The sequence below is a fragment of the Pectinophora gossypiella genome, chromosome 17, assembly GCF_024362695.1.
Source record: "Pectinophora gossypiella chromosome 17, ilPecGoss1.1, whole genome shotgun sequence".
In the NCBI taxonomy this organism is placed as follows: Eukaryota; Metazoa; Arthropoda; class Insecta; order Lepidoptera; family Gelechiidae; genus Pectinophora; species Pectinophora gossypiella.
This window is the reverse complement of record NC_065420.1, coordinates 609,295-627,398: the sequence shown is the minus strand read 5'-3', so window position 1 is coordinate 627,398 and position 18,104 is coordinate 609,295. Positions and strand designations below refer to the sequence as shown.

General features: G+C 35.5%; 1 long non-coding RNA gene across 1 annotated transcript in view; it reads right to left on the bottom strand.

Moving 5' to 3' along the window:
* LOC126374544 (uncharacterized) overlaps positions 1-13,173 on the bottom strand; it is a 186,086-nt gene extending 172,913 nt beyond the window's left edge. Inside the window, exon 1 of the long non-coding RNA XR_007567464.1 lies at positions 13,163-13,173. This is a non-coding gene — a long non-coding RNA (uncharacterized LOC126374544). The remainder of the gene's footprint in view (positions 1-13,162) is intronic.
* Positions 13,174-18,104: the final 4,931 nt, after the last annotated feature.

Sequence of the window (18,104 nt, the reverse complement as noted above, 5' to 3'; positions counted from 1 at the left end):
AGGATTAATATGTAAACAGTAGCAAATAAGGAAAACGCAAAGCAAAGCAAGCAAGTAGCGAATACGTGTAGTTTTTGTCTATCTATCTAAATTATTGGCAATACATAACTTTAAAACATGAAAGAAAAGTGTTTACAATCTAAGTACATTGAACTGGCGTGCGTGTAAGAAACCATTGATGAATGTGGAGGAAGCGAGAGAAGTACCATTGTCAGGATAGAGGAAAATGAAATTCCATTGTCCCTGCTTACCCCGGTGAAAATAGGCGTGAGTTTATGTATGTAAGTAATAATGATTGGCAAACACTTGAGCAAAATAATTTATTTCTTACACTGCAACTGAACAGTAAAGAGAAATGCTTTAATCACTTACCAACTTAACTTTGCACTTACAATACTTAGTTTTAAATTAAAATAACCCTTCCTAGTAAGAACTTAAGATAACCCATGCACTTTCAGGGCGATTTTGTAGATTACGTAAATTTACTTAAGGTGATGGGATAGTGTAGTCACGCGTAAGTTTTAAATCGAGTTGTCGATAATTCAGAAGCAAAGTTATTGAGGATAAAAACAGCCTATTTATTCCATTAGGAGCCGCTACTGTTGAGTGTTCTTAAATTTTGACAGTTCCCTATACTATTTGAGTCTACTATCTATCTATCTACTCAGCCTGTGTCCACCCACTGCTGAGTATAGGCCTTCTCTCTTTCACGCCATCCTTTCCGGTCCTGTGCAAGTCTCATCCATTGCTTTCCGGCATACCTCACAATGTCATCCGACCACCGGGCTGGTGGTCTGCCTCGATATCGCATACCATTCTTTGGCCACCATTCACAGCCTTAGTCGATCTGTTGTCTTCCCGTCTTGCCAAGTGTCCTGCCCATCTCCACTTAAGCCTAGCGATTCGTGTACCTACATCTTCGACTTTAGTGCGTTGCCGAATTTCGTCGTTTGGTATACGATCTACCAGGTGGATGCCTATCATGGCCCGCTCCATAGCCCGTTATGCCACTCTAATTGTATAAATGAGCTCTTTCGTAAGCGGCCATGTTTCGGCGCCGTAAGCGAGTATGGGCAGCACACATTGGTTAAATACCTGTTTGAGTAACATACACATAACATAAACAGCCTATATACGTCCCACTGCTGGGCACAGGCCTCCCCTCAATCAACCGGAGGGGGTATGGAGCATACTCCACCACGCTGCTCCAATGCGGGTTGATGGAGGTGTTTTTACGGCTAATAGCCGGGACCAACGGCTTAACGTGCCCTCCGAAACACGGAATCATCTTACTTTTTCGGACAATCAGGTGATTCAAGCCTGGAAAGTCCTTACCAAACAAATACAGTCTCACAAAGTGATTTCGACAATGTCCCCATCGGGAATCGAACCCGGACCTCCAGATCGTGAGCTCTAACCACTAGACCACGGATGTTTGAGTAAACATATATATTTTTAAGCAGCGTTTAACTGCAAAATCATAGTGTTATATTAATTCCCTTAAGATCGGAACGAAGAAAACCTAGAAAAACTTAGTTACAATCAATACTGCCTTTATCCAAATGTATAGAGAGAAAGTTGTGTATACTTAACAGTTTATTTTATAACTGTATCGACAATCTATCGAAATCAATTTTAATACAACACTATAGTAGGTGTTAGAAATGTTTTATAAGTTAGCAGGTGTCAGGTTATCGCTTAGATCTAGCTCAGTTAAGTCTCAATAAATAACTCTATGAGACGACGAACCGTCTACTTTCGATAGGCATCGACACGGTAGAATAGATAGGCTTTCTTTAAAGCTCACAAAGAGAAAATTTGAATCGAAAAAAAATATGACTCGGACGGGACTTGAACCCGCAGCTCTCGTAACAGTTCAAGTCCCGTCCGAGTCAGAATTTTAGTCGATTGTTTCGTTTTGTCATCGTTTTCTGATTGTTTTGCCTATCTAGGCCTTGAATGAGCTTGAGGAGCTCGGTGGCGCAGCGGTTAACGCGCTCGGTCTGCGATTGTTGAACTAAAGCAACTTTCGTGTGTAAACACCAGCTGTGTATCTCTTTAAATTAAAATTATAAAGATTGTTTATTATTTTGAAAAAAAATCAAGTATTCCGCTGAATAGTATCATGACTCGTGTGTGATAGTGTTTGTGAAGATCATTTTTACATACTTTGGCTGCATGATTAAAAAACATAACTAAAAACTAAATGACATTTATTTCCAAAACAAAGTGATAATATCTAACCCTAAACAAACCTGCAGTGCATTCAAATATTACTTGTTAAAAGAAAGTGCATACTGAGTTTTAAAAGACCATACATTTTAAACTACAATTAGTAACGAACATCGGTTTGCTGGACAAAGGATTGGACTTTGGACCCTAAAGTGTTTGCATATAAATGACACGAGGAAACAAATTGCCACAAACTTTTCTACAGGCAATAAGTTCAGAGCGCCTACGCCAATAAAATAGCAAACACAATAGACAAGCCAATTAGTCTATTTATATACAAGGAACAGAACTCGAGAAGAACATCAATTTTGCAACTATGTCGAAGAATGAAGAGAACCTCAATTGTTATAAATGTAAAGGTATTCTTCATGAACGCCGAATTTTGACATGTAGAGTATGTAAAAACAGGTTTGACATTGACTGCGCAAACGCTTCAAAGCGCTTCTACTTGATGACACCTGACGATAGAGAAAATTGGAAATGTCATGACTGCTACAACAATAAAGTGCAACCTGAAAATTGTAATGATCTGCTTGACCAAATCACACATACACCAACATATAGAAATATAACCCAACGGAAAAAACTTACTGTCAACGTACCATTATCAAATTCCTACCAGTCGCTGTCTGATGATGATGATTCATGTTCTTTACACATGGATACCAGTAAAAATCTCAGTTGCTCGGAAATTGACTGGGACCCCAATGATAAAGTGAATTACCTAAAACAGCAAGTAAGTGCTTTACAAGAAAAACTAGAGATAGCAGAGAACGAGATTGAAAAAATGTTATCAGAAAACTTCCAACTAAAAGCTCGTCTGACGGAAAGCGAATTACAAAATAAAAAACTGTCACATATCTGCAAGCAAATGCCATCTACACCGACGGTATCTGCAGATACTCCTGTGCTAGAGACTTCGGGACTTACCACGAAATCGCGACGTAAAAGAAGGCGGCTATCAAGAAACTTAAATAAGGCAAAGTTAAACTTTGATACCCCTGAAGAAACTTCTACTCAAACTACAACTTCGGTAAAAACGCACGTAGAGAGTGACTCAATAGCTCTTCACAAAGTGGTACCTTCTATCAAATCGTCATCAATTGAGCAAATTAACAAAGCAAACTGTACAAAAGAAAAACGTACACTGCATCTAATAGGTGATGAACAGTTAAGAGGATTGTCAGCATCAATAATAAACTGGAGACAAGGAAAATGGAATGATAACTACGTGCCCTCCAGCTTTGTAATACCAAACGGATCTAGTGATGAGATTTTGCGTTATCTTAGAAATACTGAATATAATTGGACAGATAGGGACATAGTTGTATTGAGCATAGGTAAACATGACAAAAATCCAGAGCTGCTGCATTATAATTTATGTGTGATTATTAACTTGTTAAGGAATGCCACTATATATGTATTGCCGATAAATGATAGTCTTTATTTAAATGAGTTTGTTTTGAATTATCATCTTAATTTATGGACGAAACTTTCGAGTCGTTGCTGTTTCTTCAATCATGAACACATAAATTTGCCTCACCGTCGATATATTGAATTGTTTTGCGAAAAAATTAATCTTTCTATTAATGTCCGTGACTATCGCTCGGAACATTCAATTCTGCCACAAAAAAAAGTACAGTCTGGTCATAATAGAGGTACAATACCATTTTATTTTCCTCGTGTAAAAAAGTCATCAAACGTACAAAATATAAACGAGAAATGTGATACAGATTTTTTTCGTAAGTAACTTGGATACCACTTTTGTAGTATTACACCAAAACACACAGGGGCTTCTCTCCAAAAAGGAACTAATTGAAATCACTTTGTATGATCTAGGTTTAGCTCCGGATGTACTATGTTGTACGGAAACATTTATCAAGGCCGGATCGGAAAAAAGCGTTAATATTGTTAATTATGAACTAGCGACTTATTACTGCAGACGTAGTAAGAGAGGAGGTTCCTGTATCTTTGTCAAAAAGGGTTTGCAATATATTAAGCTGAATGTATTTGAGGAGTTAGCTATTGATTATCATTTTGAATGTTGTTCCATTTCCATTCCACATAATAACATAATTATTGTATGCATTTATAGAAACACTTCTACACTTAAAAGACACAAAGATTATTTTTTCGAAAAGTTGGAGTTACTTCTACATAAATACAATTTTAAATACCCTAAAAAGAAAATAATTATTGCTGGCGACATTAATATTAATACTGAAATAACTAGTAATGATTCGGTCCGTCTAATACATATTGTAAAAAGTTTCAATTTACAACTTCATATAAAAACACCAACCCGTGGTAAGTCTTGTCTTGACCACATCATAAGCAATGTGCCAGACGCAATTGGTTCTGTACTGCCACTTAAATTATCTGACCACGATACAGCTCAGTTATTATCTTTTACCGTTCAGTCGAAAAAATCCGTACCAGAGACTATAACAATCTATAAAAGAGACTACTCCAAATACAACATTTTAAAATTTAAAAATTATATGGAACATCTTTCATTTTCGGAAGTATATTCGGAACGTGACTTTAACATTGCTTTCGAGAAATTTTATGAGTTATTTTGTTTATTTTACCGATTGTGTTTTCCAAAACTTAAAATTAAAATATATACTAAACCACAATTAAATTGGATTACGAAAGGCTTAAGAATAAGCAGTAAGACAAAGAAACAATTGCGCTTTACATGTTACATACATAAAAAGAGATTGACTAGACATGCCTACAAAAAATATAACGTATTATTCAAAAAATGCGTACTAATGGCCAAAAAAATAAATAATGCAAGTTACATACAAAATAGTAAAAATAAAGTTAAAGCTACGTGGAACGTCATTCAAAGGGAAACCGGACACACGATTGTAGATAAGTTTATCGACTCCACACAATTTAATGGAAGCATTGTGACAAATCCCACCAAAATAGCGGAAAATTTTAATAATCATTTTATTGCTTATACTAAGAAAAATAATACAGTAATTAGGACAAATGCCAAAGACAGACTGCCAAATACGATTTTTTTAACCCCAATTGACGGAAAAGACGTAGTCAAAATAATTATGACACTAAATCAAACGAATTCTGAAGGATACGATGACATATGCACGAAAGTATTGAAAGCTAGCAAGGAGGAATTGGGAAAAGTATTAGCCTATTTAATTAATCTTTCGATGGAAACCGGCACTTTTCCTAGAAAACTTAAGAGTTCGATTGTAAAACCCCTCTATAAGAAAGGTGATAAAACATTGATGGACAACTACCGCCCAATTACCTTGATACCAGTATTGTCCAAAATATTCGAGAAAATAATGCATGCTAAAGTAACTGCCTTCCTTAATAAACATAAAGTTATTTACAAAAGTCAATACGGTTTTCAAAAACATAAATCTACAACGCTTGCTTGCTTTGACTTGATACATAACATTCTGTTAAGTTGGAACAAGAAAGATTTCACTACTGCGCTCTTCTTTGATATGTCCAAGGCTTTTGACTGTGTTTCCCATGAACAACTTTTGTCCAAACTTGAACATAATGGAATAAGAGGGCATGCACTTAATTGGATAAAAACATATCTAGAAAATAGAGTTCAGTGTGTTGAAATCGCAAAATTAAGTAATAAAAACATAGAACTGAAGCATAGATCATCATTTAGGAAAAATCCGTGTGGGGTTCCACAAGGAAGCGTGTTAGGACCACTCCTGTTCTTATTATACATAAACGATTTACCGGAGGCTACAACACATAAAACTATACTATTTGCTGATGATATATCGGTAATTGTTAGTACAAAGAGGGATGACGGCATAAACACTCATGAATCTAACATAAACAATGTAATTAATAATATACAAGAATGGTTGAAAATGAATAATCTAAATATAAACGTAACAAAATCTGCATATATACATTTTAATAACTTTAATAATAATTTAAATATTCACTATAATCAAGAATCTGTTAAAAGCGTAAGCAATGTAACTTTTCTTGGCATTACCATAGATATAAGCCTGAATTGGAAACTCCATATAGATAAAATTTGCGGTAAAATAAATAGATTTTCGTACGCTCTTTTTAAATTGGCGAAGATAAGTTCAAGACAGACCGCAATCACGACATATTATGCGTATGTCGAATCTATCCTTAGATATGGGCTTATAATCTGGGGGAATAGCATAGATGTGGGTAGGGCATTTATCGCTCAAAAGAAATGCATACGAGCAATATGCGGCGTCAAGCCAGATGACTCTTGCAAACCGCTATTTGAGGCTTTAGGGATCCTTCCACTACCCTGCCTGTATTTATACGAAATGGCAAAATTTGTGAAATGTTTTCAGGGTCAGTATTATGATCAGGTTAAAGATGTTGTTAAAACCAGTAACTTGCGAGATATGGACAGACTGGTTATCAGAAACGTCCCAAAAACAAAACGCTACCAGAGGAATTGTCTTTGGATGGGTATGATAATTTATAACAATATACCAATCGCAATAAAAGAATTACCTACTTCAAAATTTAAAAAACATATATATAGCTGGCTTCTTTACCATAAATTTTATAGCGTTAAAGAATTTTTATCCCAAAAATATTGAATTGGAAAAATGTGGTGTAAATTATATAAATGATAATTATTGGAAATGTTTCTGTAACAATATTTGCATGCTATTGTTGATAGCTGATAAGGAGAGACTTTTATGAGCATCCATCTATTAATGTACCCTTTTCAAAAGCAAATAAAGAGTATTTCTATTTCTATTTCTATTTCTATTTCGCAAAGGCCGGTCATAGGATGGGTGACCACAAAAAAAAAGTTTTCATCTCGAGCTCCTCCGTGCTTCGGAAGGCACGTTAAGCCGTTGGTCCCGGCTGCATTAGCAGTCGTTAATAACCATCAATCCGCACTGGGCCCACGTGATGGTTTAAGGCCCGATCTCCCTATCCATCCATAGGGAAGGCCCGTGCCCCAGCAGTGAGGACGTTAATGGGCTGATTGTGATGATGATGATAAGGCCTTGAATATGCACCTCCTGTTATGTTATATATTATGTTATATTAAGGCAACTAAAACCTATTCAGCCTTATTTGATAACAATCTACACACTACACCTGTTAGATATGTCGTATCGCCATTAAATCCCTCGTCTTGTATGCAGATGTCATTAATATCAGGGGTCATCACCCGCGCGTACGATGCTTTCGACGCGTGTCAGATGATCTACATAAATATACTAGCGAAAAGCGTGGCTTCGTTCATTGTTATTAAGTTTAAATTCAATTCGTAGCAAGCATATTTTCTTCATCTTTATGGGTAGTTTTTTTTTTCAAAATTATACTCCTATAACATAACATAGATAGACTTTTTTATATGAAATGTTGTTATCATTCATTCGTCATAACATTTCCCGCTAATATTATTTAATTTATAATAACATACTACATTCTTTTATTTGTTTATTTTTTATTTGTATTCCCGTGTTCTATGTTCATTTTGTGCAATAAAGAATTGTATATTGTATTGTATCATTTATGGTATGTGACTTAACCTGCGTTGGGCTGGTATTCCCTTTGCGGTTGGAAGGTCAGGCAGGCCGTAAAAAAGGTGTAAAAAACCGGACCTGTCAAATCGTCAGGTTAGGTAAGTGGACCCTGTGAAAAACGGAATAATGCTAGGAAGATGATTGTATTGTATCATTTCCATTAACCATCAATTTTATTATTAATTAATGAATTATCTCTTCTCTCGTGTGGGTTGTAAGGTGGATTACCGACCTCATCAACCCTGGTTTCAGGGTTACTATTGAACCGCCAAAGGCCCCTATCATGTCTCATGCAACGAATTATACAAGCAAAAAAATATACCTACATACTGACAGACTTTCTCCCATATTAAGTTCAGTAGCACTTCAATATACTCCATCCTGGACGTTTTAAATCACTGTATACCTTATAGCGGATGCAATAGGAGCTATAATTACAGATAATTAGAGTGCTACAGACGCATTTAAAAATTGTTCTAGAACCATTTTATGTTAAAACCCTTAATTAAATACTTTTTATAGACTGTTAACTTTTATGGCAGTGGTAATAAAGGTCATCTTCCTTGAAAATACAGTTTAAAAGACGTATAAATAAGTTTGTGTTAGAATAATAAAATAAATGCGTTGATCCGTTTGTTTCTATTCACTAGAAATGTTTAATTAGTATTAAAGGAAATGGTACATTTAGACCATATTGTTTGCTTTACGGCCTATTGCCATGTTATTGTATGAACATGGTACTGTTATGTTTAATTACCGTTGTAAGAACTATTATGCATACTCAAATCATTACAATATTATAATAATCCTACCGAATAAGTGAATAATTAAAATATAAAATATAACGGCCTCTGTGGTCCAGTGGTTGAGCGTTGGGCTCACGTTCCGGAGGCCCCGGGTTCGAATCCCGGTGGAGACATATCACAAAAATCACTTTGTGATCCCTAGTTTAGTTAGGACATTACAGGCTCATCACCTGATTGTCCGAAAGTAAGATGATCCATGCTCTGAATGGCACGTTAAGCTGTTGGTCCCGGTTACTATTTACTGATGTAAGTTAGTAGTCGTTACATGAGCCATGTCAGGGGTCTTTGGCGGCTCAATAATAGCCCTGACACCGGGTTGCTGAGGTTGGTAATCCACCCCACAACCCACACGTTAGAAGAAGATTAAATTTATTAAAAATGCTTAATTAAGAGCACGCGTATTACTCACTAGGGTAGGCAGAGACCACAGCTATATTGACACAACACATTTGCTTCTAACACTCTCATCAAAATCTTCTTTTTTAAGGTTTGTCAAGAGTTATAATATTTAAATGTTACAAAGGCGTTTACTAGATAAGCATCCGGTCAAAATGTGAGTCTATTATAAATTAAATGAGTTTACTTGAACCTTGTGTATTTTATTTTATTTTCTCATTTATTTGTTAAGGTATTATAAAAACTTTAAATTGTATCTTAAATTACAATTATTAAAGTAAGTGCTAATTATTTCAGTCATAGTCAGTCATGCTTAGACGGGCGTTTTTTTTTAGATTATTGCGATGGTGATCCGGCCAAGTAGGTAATGCCATCTGCGGCAAATCTACAATAAGTCACGTCAAAAAAAAGGTGGTGAATTTTTCGCATGGCGTGTTGACTAAATTTACAATTGCATTTCAGTAAAAAAAAATGTAAGTACCACAGCAACTATACCAACCTAAGAAGTTTTTGTGGCACATTTCTTTTACAAGTCAGCTTTTTAGCATTTTCAGATATTCACCTACAAATGAATATTACCTACAAAATTCGAGCGAATGCGACACTCTACGAAATCTTTACTAAAACCAACTCAACAGAAAATTTCAGCAGAATTTCGCTTCTTTTCCTTTAAAAGTTGTTTTCTCTGTGAGTTTATACATTTTTTTTATATAAAATTTCACAGCACGTCCTCCTTAACGACACTAATTAGGCGAATATTTCCAAATGACACGTGCAAAATACTTCCAGTTCAGGTGAAGGGAGATGTTGTTTGTTCGGATATTATTCGATTCGAAACATTCGAAATTCAAAATATTCGATATTTTTATTTATTTTTTTCCTTTGATGGGTTTGTTCGAGCGAGCTCGCACAGAAAGTGCCTGTTCACTCTGTCCTTGAAAGCACCCGGGTTATATGCATTCGGAAATACAGAAGACGGCAAAGAATTCCACTATCCCTTCGAAAATCTATGTCTCTTTTGTAACTATTTTCTTTTATTTTAGTGTAATAAAGTATATTTTAATTTTAATTCGGTAGCAAAAATTTCACTAAAGTCGTGGTAGTAGTGGTCATAGAATTTGTCTCCGGAACTGACAGGTCCAAGTTCAAAACCCGATGAGGCCATTTTAAAAAAGAGTCAGCGTTCTCCATTTATCCGGCTAAGTAGTTAAAGCCGTTTGAGGCAGTACAATAAGTAAAAAAAAAATACCGAAGTAGTACTATCTTAACCTATGTCTACGGATTATTTTCCCTTCCGGTTGCAAAGTCAAATGATTTTCGCTTCTGTAAAATCAATACTCGTCAATACCTTATCTACCAGTGCTTTAATATACATAACATAAGCTCACGACTATATCCCAATTGGGGTAGTCAGAAGTACATCCATCACTAGATGAACTAACTACCCGCGCCTCACCGAGCTTTCTGTTAGACCAACGCGATAGGTAGCAGTATCGCCGTCGGTAATGGTCGAGCCAACTGTGTTAATGAAAACTACACTTAAAATAAATTGATAACTCTTTAGTGCAACTGCGGTACCGGGGTTCGAACCAGGGTAGTCCGTTTGAGAAACAATCCGTTGAACCACAGGGCTACAGTGGAGTTACTTTACTTTAATAGTTTCGGATAAAATAGCTAAACAAACTATTTACATAATTGCTACAAAATAATATATAAACAATATTACTAGAATAAATAAAAATGTAGTTTTTCAGGTTAAATAATAATAAATAATTAATAATAAAATTAAAATATCCACATAATTTAAAAATAAGTAGGTACGTATCTAGTTAACATTATCTGTGCCTCCCTGTATATCGGTTCCGAGTACGCGGCGGCTGAGGTGAAGGCGGGAGGGTCCGGCTTAGCAGTGAGCGCAGCCACCACCATTGTGTTGCTATGCACATCGGCCAGTAGGCATAAGTTTTATAGGTACAACTGTAACTATGTAGTTATCATATCACTTGCTTGCGCTCTGCGATACGTAGCCGAGACACAAACTGCATAAAATGTTTGTTTACCTATTGCTTACCCACAAGTTTTTGTTACCTACTTATCTATGTATAATGTAAGACGGACATCGTAGATACCTAGTATCGACACAAACCATGGTTTAACGATGCTAGTTAGCATAATCACTGTGTGTACTAAATTTTTCCCATTCCGGATACGCTTCACATCACTAGTGCAAGTTTCGAGAGTTAAGCGCGTGTGCACAATGAACGTTGTCATGTTAATAACTTAATTGTAGGTGTGAAGTGAACTTTACAAGATGTCGCAACTCATGTGAACACCGCTTTGCTCTATATGGAATGTTGAGGAGTTATGAAGGAAGGTGTTCCTGTAATTATTGTTATTGTAACATGTCTTAGCTTTTGTTTTTAAGACTGGCTTTTCTGGGTTATTTTTTTCGATACTGGATTACTGAAACTGCATTTAATCGCTTAAAGGATGAGCTGAGCTACTGGTAATCAGAAGATGAGCAAAATAAAGTCCGCTTGTTTGGAATATAGTAGGTACTAGGTTTAAATATATATATTTAGATATATTTTCTGATTCACAGCGAGCTCTGAAGAGCAAACTGACAAGACACTATCTCCATCAAAAATTTGTTAAATTAGTATAGTTTATTTGTTTTTTGTACCATCTAATGCAATTATATCATATATTAGTGTTATTAATAGTGAGATTTTAGCTGTTGAGAAGTTAGTCTCAACAGACTAGATGTTGTTTTCTTTTTATGGTGAATGTTGTGTTCACTTGTAATAGGCTTACACATAAGTACTGTTTTACTTTGTTTAATTATGTTCTAACTAAATGTTATAATGTGCATAGCTGTAAGTGATCCATAAATAAATAAATAAATAAATAAATAAAATATAGTTCTCGACACGTATGAAGTCCACGGATTTTATTGGAACTAATTGACAAGTCATTAAAATTCTATACTGATCTGCGACAGCAGCGCCGCGCGCGTGGGACTTCTTTTATTTTCACAGGTTCCGCTTATATAACGTGAAGATTTGACATGTTCGTTTTTTACAACGACTGCCTGTCTGACCTTCCAACCCGCGAAGGGAAACAGCCCAATATAGGTTAAGCCTTCGAAGCGTATTTCTACGAAATGTTTTTTTCCTCTCGATGTTTTCCTTCACCACACAATCATGTATAATTCTTATATGAATGGTTAACCTGCAACCTCACATTGTGAGTTAAGCGTTCTTGCAACTTAGTACTAGTCATTTCGCAAGGCGTTATGGCTGAGGAGAAGAAATGACAAGAAACTGCAACAGCAACACATCTTTTAAATCAATGTAGGTGAACATTAGAAGTTATTTAATAATTAAAAGAACACAATTATTACAGAAATCATTTTGGTTATCATTAATTTTATAATAAGCTTTTTACATAAAGTAAGCTTCACATGAGCTTTAAATTTAATAATCCGGCAAATTCAAGATATTGATTTCGATTGTTGACTTTGAAAGGAACGAAATATTATATATATTTACACTTACTCCTTATAAATAGCCATAAAATTACTAAATGAATATAAATAATATTTGACTATCGACTGTTGAAAAGACTATCGTTACTATCGATATTTATATATGTATATACATATTCTATTCTATTCTATATAGTCTAAATGTAGAGTATAGGTAAGGATAGTCTTTTCAACAGTCGATAGTCAAATATTACATTAATTTAGTAACTTTATACCTATTTATAAGGAGTGTTGCCTACTCGTTACAAATGGGCCACCACAGCTAAAACTAGTAAGTAGTAACAGAATATAAAAGTACCAAATTAATATAATACCATTTCGATCGGACGACCTTTCCACAACATTAGTTTATGAGGCTCGTTAAAAAATTAACAAGTATCAACATTTCCGACTAATTGGAAACATTGTAAGGTTGAAATTACGATGGCACTCCTTAATTAACTAAACGCATACGAGCAGCGTAATAGGCATCGTTTTATGTTATTTCAAATCTTGAAGTTATGTTATGTAACGTCGAAATTACACTGAATTTGCCTTTAATTATTTCCCTGAATTTATATTTTGAAATTTTGACATGTATTACATTGTATTTAGATTTAATTTGTTTAATATGTAACAAGTTATTTAAATACTGTATTATTATCCATTTTTTAATTATAAAAATAAAACATTCAATTTATTCTATACATAATTTGATCCAAATATTTGCCTCTATGCAGGTTTTCCTCACGAATATGTGTGGGTTTTTTATAAGTAAGTAGGTAGGTATACCATGAATATTACGTTTTTTTATGGCGTGACTTATTGTAGATTTGCCGCAGATGGCATTAACTACTTGGCCGGACAAATGGGGAGCGCTGAAGGGTCTCACCCGGTACAACGTTTAAGACATGCCCAGTTGGGCGTGAACCTCGGCTCAGGGCGTCATCTGAGAGGAAAAATATTTAAAGAATTAATCGACCTTAGTGGGTCGATAGTGATAAGCGCTGATTGGGGGAAATCGCCGACCACGCCGGCGGGGTCGGTATCGGGGTCCTGAAGTGTTTGGTTTCGCGAGCTGATTGGCTGCCTCTATGGCTAGAGTAATCGGGTCATCGGGATCGTATATTACGTCCTTCGGACGCCGATACTAATATCAGTACCGTTAATATTATGCTGTCTTTTGACTGCTTATAATGTGTGAACCCGACTCGCTCTTGACCACTTTGTTTGTTTTATGACTTATAGAAGAGGAGGAAAATCTCTTGATTTCGCTAATGAGGGAACTGGGAGGGAGAGGGAAGCTAATGGCAACAGGAACTATAATCATCATCATCGGAAGTGTGGATGGAAGTGCTATAAATAATAAGAAGGAATAATGTACGCCACTATTTGTTATGAGTACTTCGACAAAAATCCAACCCGAGAAAAACTCCTTAGTAATAAAAAGGATAACTTCAGTGAATCACATAAGTAAATACATACATAAGCAGCCTATACACATCCCACTGCCGGGCACAGAGCTCCCCTCAATCAACCGGTAGGGGTATGGAGCATACTTCACCACGGCTACTAATGCTCCACTGCCGAGACAAACAGCTAAACGTGTCCTCCGAAGCATGGGGTCAACTTACTATCCTTACCAAACAAAGGACAGTCTCACAAAGTGATTTCGACAATGTCTCCATCGGCAATCGAACCCGGACCTCCAGATTGTGAGAGTAACGCTCTAACCACTAGACCACGGAGGCTGTTCACATAGCATCACGATTTTCTAAAAACGTATTTTTGTTTCGGCGTATTTAAAAAAAAAATCTTTGTGAAATAACATTATAAATTGGCTGTGTAGATCACGTCCCTTTTGCCTGTTCTACAGACAAAATACTTACTTAAACATAAAATGATCCACTAAATAATTATGTTTATGAATAAATAATATCACTTCCGCTCAAAAGTGCATTAATAGCAATCGATTTAAATGTAACGATAGTTGCGTGTAGAAAGGAAAGTGGGAATAAGTACAGTCACGAGCAATATTATGTACCCACTTTAGGACTCTGTCGCACTAACATAATTTGACATTTAGTGAGACTTACAGTTCAATTTGTCAAAAAAGTTAATGTGACACGGTACCAAAGTGTATAGCTTTCTAGTAGGGAAATGTGATGTTCATGTCTCTGTTTTACGACTTTTGGCAGCTGCTTTAACATATGCCTCACTTCATATTATGTTACCAGCAAACCGCCTTGACTTCGCACGGGTAGCGTACCTAGTATGTAATTTTGAAATCTATTTTTTTTTTAAATAAAATATTGGTGCTAATTCCTGTAAATACTATCTAATTTTATTTTAGGTTATATCTGTCATTTTCTTATCCGCCGAAAAGGAAAGGGACGGGTAATCGACAAGCATAAAATTTATGGAACACACGTCAATTTTAAGCACAAATCTAAAACAACCGTCTAAAAATTCGCCCGGGTTATTCATTTATTTACTCATTCTTCCTAAAATTAAGAGCTGTCAATCATCCGTCCCTTTCCTTTTCGGCGGATAAGAAAATGACAGGTATAACTTAAAGTAAAATTAAGAGATGTCTGCAGGAATCGGGGCCATTTTCCGTAAAACTAAAATATAAAATACACCTTACACTATTATCTTAGTATTTACATAGAATAAGGAATAATACTACGTATAGAACGGCAATTCTCCGCTCAGAGGCTGATGATTTTACCCCCCCCCCCCCCCCCCGGTCTTACTTTAGTCTTCAATCGTATGAGCGTCAGACGTCACAAACACAGATGCGCGTGTACGATAACGTCAATGTGTAGTGTCTGTGTAAAACTAGGTGGTTCCTATAACATGTCCGGGTGTGGTATTAATTAAAAAAACAAAATCCAAAAATAATTATATTAAAATAAAACCCGAGCAGGAAATAAAATCAAAATCAAAAGTGTTTTATTGCAATTGTACAGTCCAAAAAAAGATGTCATAGTTACATTATAAAAAGAAAAAATACAGTTCTTAGGTACAATTTAACCCAATCGGGCGTGCAACATTACATAGGTATGTACTTAAATATTACAATATTAAAATTTAATAGGCGTGACCTTATGTGTGCTTTTATACAGGGTGTTAGTGACATCGTAACGAATACTGAGGGGAACGCAGACTATGGTTCTGAGTTGATATCAAGAGGAATTTCCTGTCGAAAATTTATGAAAATTTTTGTGTTCCTTTTTTAATTATTTTCAAATTTACTTTTTTGACTCAGAATCATGGTCTCAATCATCCTTCAATGTTTTCGTTATGATGACACTAAAAAAAAGAAGGAAAGCTAGAAGGAAAGAGAGGAAGGGGAAGACCAAGAAGAGCTTACATGGAACAGATTAAAGAAAAGGTTAACGTCGTGTCTTATAGGGAAGTCAAGGAATTGGCCTTTAATATACTGGAATGGAAAATGCTACACCGACAAGAGCGTGGCTCTTAAATTGATGATGATGATGGACACAAACACCCTGTATTTGGACAAATAAGTAAAAAAAATCGTGATATATTCGCTAAAATATTACAATTACTACTCTTACAATTATATAATCCAATTGTTCGAATGCAACATGTTTCGGTTACGTGTTAAAACAGCTGCCATTTTTTTTATGTCCGAAATAATACCCGACATGGTCATATACGGTCTTTAAACTTATCAGTTAACTTTAATTCGACCACCTGTAAATATTACGAATTCGATTGGGTACCATTTTAAAGCACATTTCGATAATTTACATAACATAAGCTCACAACTATATCCCAATTAGGGTAGTCAGAGGTACTCGTCGTATTCATCGCTAGACAGCTAAGAATAGAATAGAAGTTTATTGCAAGTCACAAGTTATACAAGGTGTTGTAATAAATATGCGTACATGTGACGCCCTGCTAGGGCACAGCATACAATAGGGGCAACTAGTTGCCGATTACTTGAAAATAATAACAATAAAAAAGGAATCTATAACTAACATATCTTAAATCTACTCTTTAGGAACTTTACACTTAAATTAATAACCTATAATACCTATTTATTGAGAGCAATTGAAGCATAAATACCTACTATATATATTTATTTATATCATCATTAAAAAATTCTGTAATATTATAATAACTATGCAAAGATTAGGTGATAAAGTTCTTTTTTATAAGTTTTGCGTCTTTTTAATTTTGCGTTTTTAGTTTTGCGGGAACGGCACATAATATTATTTATACGGCAGTATATATTATATTTTTATTTATTTATTATGGTGCATCAACAGCAGTACATACACAAACACAAAACAAAACACATACACATAAGGAAAGTTCCGGTATGCCTTCATCCTGCGGTATGTGTTTGCATATGACGCAAAATTACATTATCCCGTTTCTCACGGGATTCGGTTACTTACCTTGAAGATTTGACACGTCCAGTTTTTACAGAAGCGACTGCCTGTCTGACCTTCCAACCCACCAAGGAAAAACCAGCCCAATACAGATTAGGTCACCTCCGAAACGTATTTTTCGGGAATGTAAGTTTCATAGAAAGAAAAATTGAAGGGTAGAGAGGAAGGGGTAGACCTAGGAGAACATTTATGAAACAAATAAAAGAAAAGGTGCAGGTCGTGTCGTATCAGGAGGTGAAGGATATGGCGGGAAGAAGAGAGGAATGGCGATCACTCCACCGACTAGAGCGCAGCTCTTAAATAGAGAGAAGTTTCCTCACGATGTTTTCCTTCACCGTTGAGCACGTGATAATCATTTATAATCCAAACATGAATTCGAAAACAAATTGTAAATTCATTGGTTTAGGTTCGTGTTGGGCTTCGAACCTGCGACCACACGGCTATTATAAAATTACATTAATAATCTACTTTTATATTGTGTAGATAGCTTTTTCGATTGCAATAAACGTTCCGTTACTTTTGCTCTGAATGCTCTCTTTCAAGAAACACGCATGGCGGAGCTCGTAATTATTGCTGCGTAATAAAACTATTTACATGTAGAACAAACCACACGCTTTTACTAGTAATAAAATAAAAGTACGGCTGTAATTGCGCAGGGAACGAACCTTGGCCGCCTGCAGGGCAATCCGGCCACAACCGCTAGGCAGATGTCCTGCGCATTATAACGAACGATAGACAGGATTTATACAAGGTGCTGTTTGTCCCACCCAGTAGGGAATGCCTCCTGGATAAATTTACCTATTGATTTCTCCACTATCCATTCCAAAAACTCTGTCAGATTTTTTCTAAGATTGCAACGTTTCAATAGTCTTAATAGTAGAGCTCAATCGCCGTAAAACTCACTGGGACATTTATTATTTAAATAATATAACAATGAAAAATATTACAATATTTCTAAACAAAATAATATTAATATAATTAACAATTCAAACTCTTACGCGAATAATCGTCAAGCAATCCCCGCCGAGGTACTTAAATTATTATTACGAAAATAAAACGGGTAAAGTATATTAGGATCGATGCAATATTAATAATTCTATAGGTAATCTCAATATTTTCCGCAATAGAAAATGTATCTTTCTTTAATGTTTTTCCATAGAAAGTACCT